Genomic DNA, 8849 nt, shown 5'->3' with positions numbered 1-8849 from the left:
GTCTGGGGTTAAAGAACAGCATGACGCCAAAATGGTCATCCACCAAAATATTCCATGACTGGAGTAAACAGACATAAAACACTCCCGTTCCCTCCGAGGAATTACCCACAACTACAGCCCCACTTAATCCAACCATACAAGAACAGACGTCTGGAGTCAAAATTGGCTGTAGCGGCCATTTATTAACATATAACCAATAAAACACATTCCTTGAACGTGGAGTGGAGGCAACTTGGGGGCGCTCAAGCTGGTGCAGAACTACAAGTCCCATCATGCCTCTTGGAGTCGTTTTAAGTGCCAGCAATGCCTCATGGGAAATGTAGTTCAACAGCTGGAGGGCCTACCCCTGCTTTAACAGAAACATAATAATCACAATTATACATAATTACAAAGATACCCAGAGAAAATGGAGGCTGGACTGGAGGTAATAGAAGGCATTACAATGACATTTAAAGTAAACTTTTACCAGTATTTTGCATATTTAAAATGATTATATCACAAAACAAAAGCACAAAAACCACAAAACCAGCATTTACTACTACTTTAATCTAAAAGATTTATATCTCCCTTCATGTCTGACCCCTAGTTAAAAATGCCCATATATCCTACTTCACTATATATTACTTTTACTGTTCTACAGTATAAATGAGCCCCTTATAGTAGCGATTTTCTGCTATAAAAAAGGACTCCATTTTATTTTATTTTTATTTTTTTTTAAACACATGCCAAAAAAAACATGCTGCTGCTACCAATCGTCTTAGGCCTGGTTCACACCAATGCATTTTTGGTGCTTTTTTTTTTGCAGAAACGCACTACAGTTCATTTAACGTTGTTTCCTATGGGACACGTTCACATATTAGCCAATTAATCAAAATAAAAATCAGGCAACTAATCGATTATGAAAATAATCATTCGTTGCAGCCCTACTAAAAACGCATACATGGTTTATAGTAGGGCTGAAATAACTAATCAATTACTATTTTCATAATCGATTAATCGGCCAGTAACAAAACGGGGTTAAAGTTCATGAGTCTGATGATATTTACCAGATTGACCCTTTAATAGTATATGCACCATAGATATCCCCTCTAATGGTATATGCACCATAGATATCCCCTCTAATGGTATATGCACCATACATGTCCCCTCTAATGGTATATGCACTACATATAGCCCCTCTAATGGTATATGCACTACATATAGCCCCTCTAATGGTATATGCACTACATATAGCCCCTCTAATGGTATATGCACTACATATAGCCCCTCTAATGGTATATGCACTACATATAGCCCCTCTAATGGTATATGCACTACATATAGCCCCTCTAATGGTATATGCACTACATATAGCCCCTCTAATGGTATATGCATTATATATCCCCTCTAATAGTGTATATAGCTTCTAATAGTATATACAGTATATCTCTCCTCTAATGGAATACACAGTATATCTTCAATAGTGTATATACAGTATATCTCCTCTAATAGTATATATCCCCTCTAATATATACAGTATATCTCTTCTGTCTGTTATTCTCAGAGTGGATTAGATATTTTGCTCCCTACCATATAGTTGGTCATTTATATTCACCACTGCATAGAGAGAATTTTAAAAATAAATTTACTTTTTTTAAACTTTACACATTAACTAAATTATACACCACCTTTTTTTTTTCTTTTTTTTAGGTCATTAACCGATTAATCAAAACAATAATCGGCCAACTAATCGATTATGAAAATAATCGTTCGTTGCAGTCCTAGTTTATAGTGCGGCTGACTGCTCAGTATACATGGGGGTTTGGAAACAAAAATAAATGGTCCTATAGGAAAGTGCGATAACCAGAGCAGCCAATCAACAACTGACCGCCATACGGTTTTACAGCAGTCATGTGATTGTTTGCTAGAAGGACATTATCCATTGATAATTGGGGCTTATTTAATATTCAGTACACTGAGCTATTAATGCAACAATCCCCCTCTAAAAATAATTCAATCGATGGCCCGTGGCCAAGGCCAGAGCCATGCCTGCCATCGATCGCCAGCGGCCAAGGGCCAGAGCCATGCTTGCCATCGATCGCCAGTGGCCAAGGGCCAGAGCCATGCTTGCTATCAATAGCCAGTGGCCAAGGGCAGAGCTATGCTTGCCATCGATGGCCACGGGCCAGAGCTATCTATCACAAGTGGCAAAGGGCCAGAGCCATGCTTGCTATCAATCGCCAGTGGCAAAGGGGAGGCATGCTTCCTAGTCACCAGCAGTGGAAAGAGGAATGCATGCTTCCCATTGATCAGCAGTAGATTTTAGCATGGATTCCCCTGGATTTGTTCTCTGCAGCTTTGTGTTCAGGCTTGCCTGTTTGAACACAAAGCAGAACACAATTCATAGGGAAGATTAGAAGATTAGAACATTTAAACAAAGTGCAGGAAAAATGAATGTAACCCAGAGCTTCTAACCCAACATATCAAACATCACTTACCAAACAAACATGGCAGCAGCAAGCCATGTGCTCCATCTGTAGACCAACAGGGCAGACAGCTCCAAAAGTGGGCGTATTTATATGGAAAGCAGACATTTTTTTTTTTTTTTATCCAACTTTATTTGTGACAGCACATACCTGACAAATCTAACAAACTCTCCAAATAAGTTCAAATAACTCTTATTTTCTTTTGCAAGCAGAGTTGGGACTTGTAGCTGTTCCTGGACAGCTGCAGATAAGAGGAAATAAAGTAAAAATGATAAAAAACAAAACAAAAAAAAAAACCAAAACTGCATGGACTAGAAAAGGTCAGCTGACACAGCCATGCCCTCTTCAACTTTAACCCCTGATTGCCCAGATTCAGTGTTGCTTTTGCAACTTGCTTAAAAAATAAATAAAAAAAGGCAAAATAAAAATAAAAGAAGAAAAATAGAAAAAAATAGAAAAATGAAGAACAAATATAGAAGAAAAAAAGAAGGTAAAAATTCAGCAAACAAATTATACAAATAGTTTTATTCAGTAATGCAGAGTGCGTTATTGAATAAATAACGCACTCTGTTGTGAGACGCACATTGCCTTTGCAGTGCGTTTTTTTTTTTAAATCTGTTGTGTTAAAAAAAAAAAAACGCATAGTGCGTTCTTCATGCTTTTTTCTCCATGGTGGGGGGGGGGGGGGAATGGATATGTGACTCAAAAAGCGAGCTCAAAAACAAGGCATGTTGCTTTTTTTCGTTGCGTCAACATTGACTATAGTGGTAGATGTATTTTTTTTGGTGCGTTTTTCACAAAACGCGCTAAAGACGCAAAGCACACAGGGCTTTTCAAAAGGAGAGCCCACAGGTTCACATCTAATACATAGTATTTAAAGGGGATTGGCACCTCTGGCACACTGGAAAGCTGCCGAAGCTCAGCAAAGGCCTTAAACTTATAGAATTAAGTCATACCGAGGTCTCTATAGTAACATCAAATGTGATTGGTCGGTATGGGTTGGCTGCCAAGCATCCCAGATCACACGGGACAGCCCAGGGATTGTGGATGCTGTTTGAAAAGGTCGGTGTCCTGCAGGGTGTCCGAAGTATGGGGTGGCGGTGGGGTGATAGTGTGGGGAATGCAGGGTGCCTGGCACTGTAGCCGAGGTTTAGTTGCAGCTTCAATAAAGAGGCAAAACACCATGATAAGGAAAGCCACCACTGACACCAATGATATGGAGCTTCTTTATATCAGTCACCAATCATATGGTTTATTTTATCTCACATACACCAATAATGGGGCTAATTTCTACTCCCAATGGCACCAGGTGCCAGTCAAGGGGAACGGTTGGTTGTAACATGGGGATGTGATGGGCCTGAGCTCAGGGAACGTGTGCCCCAGGGAATTCTGGGGTCTTTCAGAGGAGTCGGTTGGAAGAGCTGCTGTGGACACTGCACCTCTGGCCATGGACACTAACATTTTGTTGGTCAGGGTCCACAAGCTGGCCCTCCAAGGTCAGGCTGAATGGCTTTTCTGTCTCCTTACACTTGAGATGTCCCCCCCTCCACTGCCACCTATGGGGGCCCCCAGATGCTAGGACCAGCAGACGCACCCATCCTCCTTCCCGTCTGAGCCCCATTCCTTCAAGGCCTTCCTATTCCCCTTCCACCACCCACCCCCACGTCCCCCTGGAGCTGCTGTGGCTACTGATCCTGGCTCTCCCCCCCCGCTGCCACCCGCCGCAGAAACCCTCCCTGGCGGGCCCCCCCATTTGTACACAGCCCGGGCCGGGACTCCTCTTGCCCGGCCCGCTCCCAGAGCCCAAGTGTCCCCCGGCGGTCCGTTTGGACTCCTCTGACTGTCCCTCCACGTGGGTGCCCCGTCCCTGCTCACTGCTTGTGGGTGCCGGTTACCGCTGTCCTTGGTTCCCCCAGGGAGTGGGAGGGCCACCCGGAGATTGTCCCGCGGCACCAGACCCCAGGCATGCCAGCCCGGAGCTGCTGCATGGGCCTCACATCCTTCTTCCTCCACGCTACTTGGATCTGCTGGCGTGTCACTGCCAGCATCTCTGCCTGCACCCAGCAGGGTTGGAGTGTCAAAATTTGATGCTATCCGCTCTTCCTCTGCCAGATCCACTGTGCATCCACATATCCCTGTGGCATGTACATCCCTCCCATCCCCTGCACCCGGCTGGGTGTTGGATGGCAGGGATGTACATGCCACTCACCCCCTGCAGTGTACCCACCTGGGTGAGGGATGTTAGAGCTGCCCATGCCGCTCACCCCCTGCTTCTGATCCCCACCTTCCCACATCCCCCTGCACCCAGCTCACTGACCTCTGACCATCAGCAGCTCCCTGCACCCGGCTGGGCTGGAGATTCCTTCCAGACACCTGCTGCCACAGCCTTGCCCCACCATCTCCCTGCGCCCAGCAGGGTGGGAGATTCCCATTGTGGGCATGCCAATGCGACCTTGCCCCTGCCTGCTGTGCGGCAGCTTCCTTGGACATTCGGGAACTGGCTGCAGGGTTTCTGTGCTTACGCCGGGAGTGCTTTGTGAGCATTTTCCGGAGTTAGCTGCATCACTTTTTTGCTACCTTGATCTCATTTGTGGTGTCTACAAAGTGTATGGGGGCCAGTGTTGGTTCCACTACGACATGCAGTTCCATCAAAAAATATCATCAAGTAAGGAGTTCCGCTTTGATTGCCCGGACAGTAGCCTATGGTTATAGCTCAGGTGCCCTTCCTCCTTTCAGTCCCCAGCTTGGCGATCCCTCCGGAGCATCGGCCGCCCCCAAAAAAGGTCTATGCTGGCTATTCAATGAGAGCCACTTGAAGTGGTACACTGTGTGCGGTTTTAAACACGACTGCTCACTTTGCGGGGCTGCTCACCCAGCCAGCCGGTGCTTCCGAAAGGGAAAACAACCTATTTCCCGGCTGGGGCCAAGTCTGAAATTTCTAAACCGGAGGACCCCGGTGATTGTCTCAGAGAAGCTTCCCTGGCTAGACCGGTACTCCATAGAGAAGCCTTGATCTTAAGGGATGGTTTAAACCGTGGTTTTTGGATCCCCTTTACTCCTTCAGATGTGCTGACCATGGCACCCAATTTGAAAACGGGCGTTCAATTGAAGTCTGTGGTGGCCAAGAATCTCCAGAAGGAATTGGACTTGGGGCGCATGGCGGGCCCGTTTGATCTCCCCCCTTTCCACAAGTTGTTTCCCCCTCGGTGTGGTCCCCAAAAGGGCTGAGGGAAAATTCCACCTTATCCACCACTTGCCCTATCCTTCTGGCTACTCGGTCAATGATGGCATCGACAAGGCGCTCCACTTGATCAGAGTGGCTGGTCCTTCGGCCTTGCTGGCCAAGGTGGACATTGAGTCCGCCTCTTCCCGGTCCACCTAGAATGCTTCCACCTGCTGGGATACTATTTTCAGGGAAGCTACTTTTTTGACATGTGCCTTCCCATGGGCTGTGCCATTTCTAGTTATTTTTTTTTTTTTACTTTTCAGTAGTTTACTTGAATGGGTAGCTGTCCAGGCAGCTGGTTTGCATTCTGTATTACACCATTTGGATGGCTTCCTCTTTGTGGGCCCAGCTGACAGCGGCAAATGGTTTTCCATCCCGCTCTCAGCTGACAAGACTGAGGGCCCTGTGAAGGTTCTGGCCTTCTTGGGTATTGAAATCAACACCATGGAGATGGTTTTCTGGCTGCCCAGTGACAAGCTGGCTAGGCTACTCTCCCTGATCTGCTTGGCAAAAGGGGCTAAGAAACGGCAGTTGAAACAACTTCAGTCTTTGCTGGGTCACGTGGTCTTTGCATGCCGCATCATCTGCATGGGGGGTGGGGGGCTTTCTGTAGACGCCTGGAATGGGCCACAAAGGGAGTGGCTGCCCTCCCACCACCATGCGGGATGACTTGGGGATGTGGCTATCCTTTCTCCAGTCCTACAACGGGCAGTCTTGTTGGTTGCTGGAGGAGGTACCGAACTTACAGCTGGAGCTATACACTGATGAGGCAGGCTCCTGTGGTTTCGGTGCCTTTTTCCAAGGGGAGCGGTCTGCTGGCTGCTCCCCTTGTTGGCTGGCCTCATGGGCCTGCATGGATCTTTTGGGCAACCTCACACTGCTGGAGCTCTTTCTGATTATTGTCACCATTGAGTGTTGGGGGGAAGCAGTTGCGTAATCGCCAGATGGTTTTCTGGTCCGATAACATGAATGTGGTGCAGGTGGTCAGTCAACAGTCTGCCAGATCCCCTCCTGTCGTGTCGTTGCTGCGTTTTTTGGTTTTAAAGTGCCTTCAGTTCAACGTTTGCTTTAGAGCTAGGCATGTCCCTGGAACTGCTAATAATATTGCTGATCCTCTCTCTCGTTCACAGCTCGATCGTTTCCACGCCCCATCTGCTTCCCTGGAGGGCCTCCCCTGTATGGCCTACTTGTGGAACCTTGTTTCGGAAGTTTGCTTGATCTCCTACGGGCGTCACTGTCCCCTTGGATGCAGGCGTCGTACTGTCATGCGTGGGACAAATGGGTCCAGGTGTAGTGAGATTTCCATCCTGTCTTTACAGGAAAGATGCGTGGCTTTATTTTCTTACCTTGTTTATTAACTACAAAAAGGTTCTTCTGGTTCCACGGTTTAGTCAGCTATGTCTGCTTTGTTGTTCTGGTTTCAGCTCCTTGGGTGAGGGGACACCACAAAGGTGTTTCCCACCCATTGGGTTCTGCGGGGTTGGAGATGTACAACTCATTCCCTTGATTTCCAGCGTCCAGTTTCCCTCCCTATTCTCTTTGGTATTCTTTCCCTCTTGCTGTCCATTTGCTTTTCCCTGCTCGAGACCCTCCTCTTCCAAGTGGCTTTCTCATGGGCATTTTTCGGGGGCCTTTCGCATTGGCGAACTGGTTTTGAAATCCACGTCCTCGGTGGGCGGAGTCCGGGCAGAGGACGTTACCTTCTCTGAGCGCTGCATGTAGGTTCTGTTGCACACATCAAAAACCAACAGCTTTAGCAGGGGCAGAAGGGTTGTTTTGTACCCTTGCAGGGGCCCCTCCATTCGCATGACTTTGCTACCCACTCTTTTCTAATCAGCGCTGCCAGTGAGGCTTTGGGCATGGATTTCTCTGATATGGAACTCCAGCGTTTGGGTAGGTGGGAATCTGGCCCACTACCCTCTCTGCAGTAGTGCGATGGGCAGCACGGGAGAGCCAGGAGCCAAGAGAGCAGAGAGATTATTATCTGTCAATTTCCACCCTCTCTCTGGAGCTGTGTGAAGTTGGCACCCCATGTTTGTAAAACCTGAATAAAAATATACCATTCGTTTGTGCCACGTTTGTGCTGATTTGTGCCGCAACAATTAGCATTTGTGCCGGTTCGGTTTCTGAGATATTAAACATTCAATGTAATGCAAGCCCCGCCCACTTTGAACCCCATGTTCTTGAATTTTAAAAACGAGCGTGCCATTCGTTTTTGCTGATTTGTACTGCAAAAATAAACATTTGTGCCACTTTGGTTGTGGAGATATTGTGCGTTATAGTTGCTGAAACCCCACACACTTTGCACCCCATGTTGCTGAATTTTAAAAACGAACGCGCCATTCGTTTGTGCCGCAAAAATAAATGTTTGTGCCACTTTGGTTTCGGAGATATTGTGCATTATAGTTGCTGCAACCCCGCCCACTTTGTACCCCATGTTGCTGAATTTTAAAAACAACCGCGCCATTCGTTTGTGCTACGTATGTGCTGGTTTGTGCTGCAAAAATAAACATTTGTGCCGTTTTGGTTGCGGAGATATTGTGAGTTATAGATGCTGAAACCCCATCCCATATTGCTGAATTAAAAAAAAAAAAAAAACGCGGCACAAACAAATGGCGTGTTTGTTTTTAATATTCAGCTGGTTTGTTTGTGGTTTGTGCAGGTTTGGTGGATATTGTACATGTTTTACACCACATGGATCACCCCCTTCCGATTCTCTAGCGCTGACTGGAAGAACAGACGGAGGAGGAAATCTGGGGAGGGGGAGGGCACAGCTGGCGCTGGCTCTGGCTCTAGTGAGGCAGAGTCAGCTGTCAATCAGGCGGCAGGATGGATCTCAACAGTATTGTCAGGATCTGTCCCCGTTGCATCGCGGCTCTGTGCTGTCAGGATATAGTGGGCCATAGCCCGCCACATGCACATGAGTTTTTTTTGTCATGGGAGAACATCCTATATGTCATCTTGTGAACAAAAAAAAACTAAAGGCCAAAAAAGGTTGGGCCATAATTCTCTTTTAAACCAGGTCTTAACCACGCAAAACAGCACTCCAACAAATTCTCTTATATAAGGCCCTTTTTTTTTTATTGCTTTTTTGAAAAACATCTATGTCAGTAAACATTCTTTTCCTAACAACCCACATATAGTCTGCCATGGAATCT

The sequence above is a fragment of the Lithobates pipiens genome, unplaced genomic scaffold, assembly GCF_037356315.1.
Source record: "Lithobates pipiens isolate NorthernLeopardFrog02 unplaced genomic scaffold, aLitPip1_a1.2 Scaffold_82, whole genome shotgun sequence".
NCBI lineage: Eukaryota > Metazoa > Chordata > Amphibia > Anura > Ranidae > Lithobates > Lithobates pipiens.
This window is presented reverse-complemented; position numbering follows the sequence as displayed.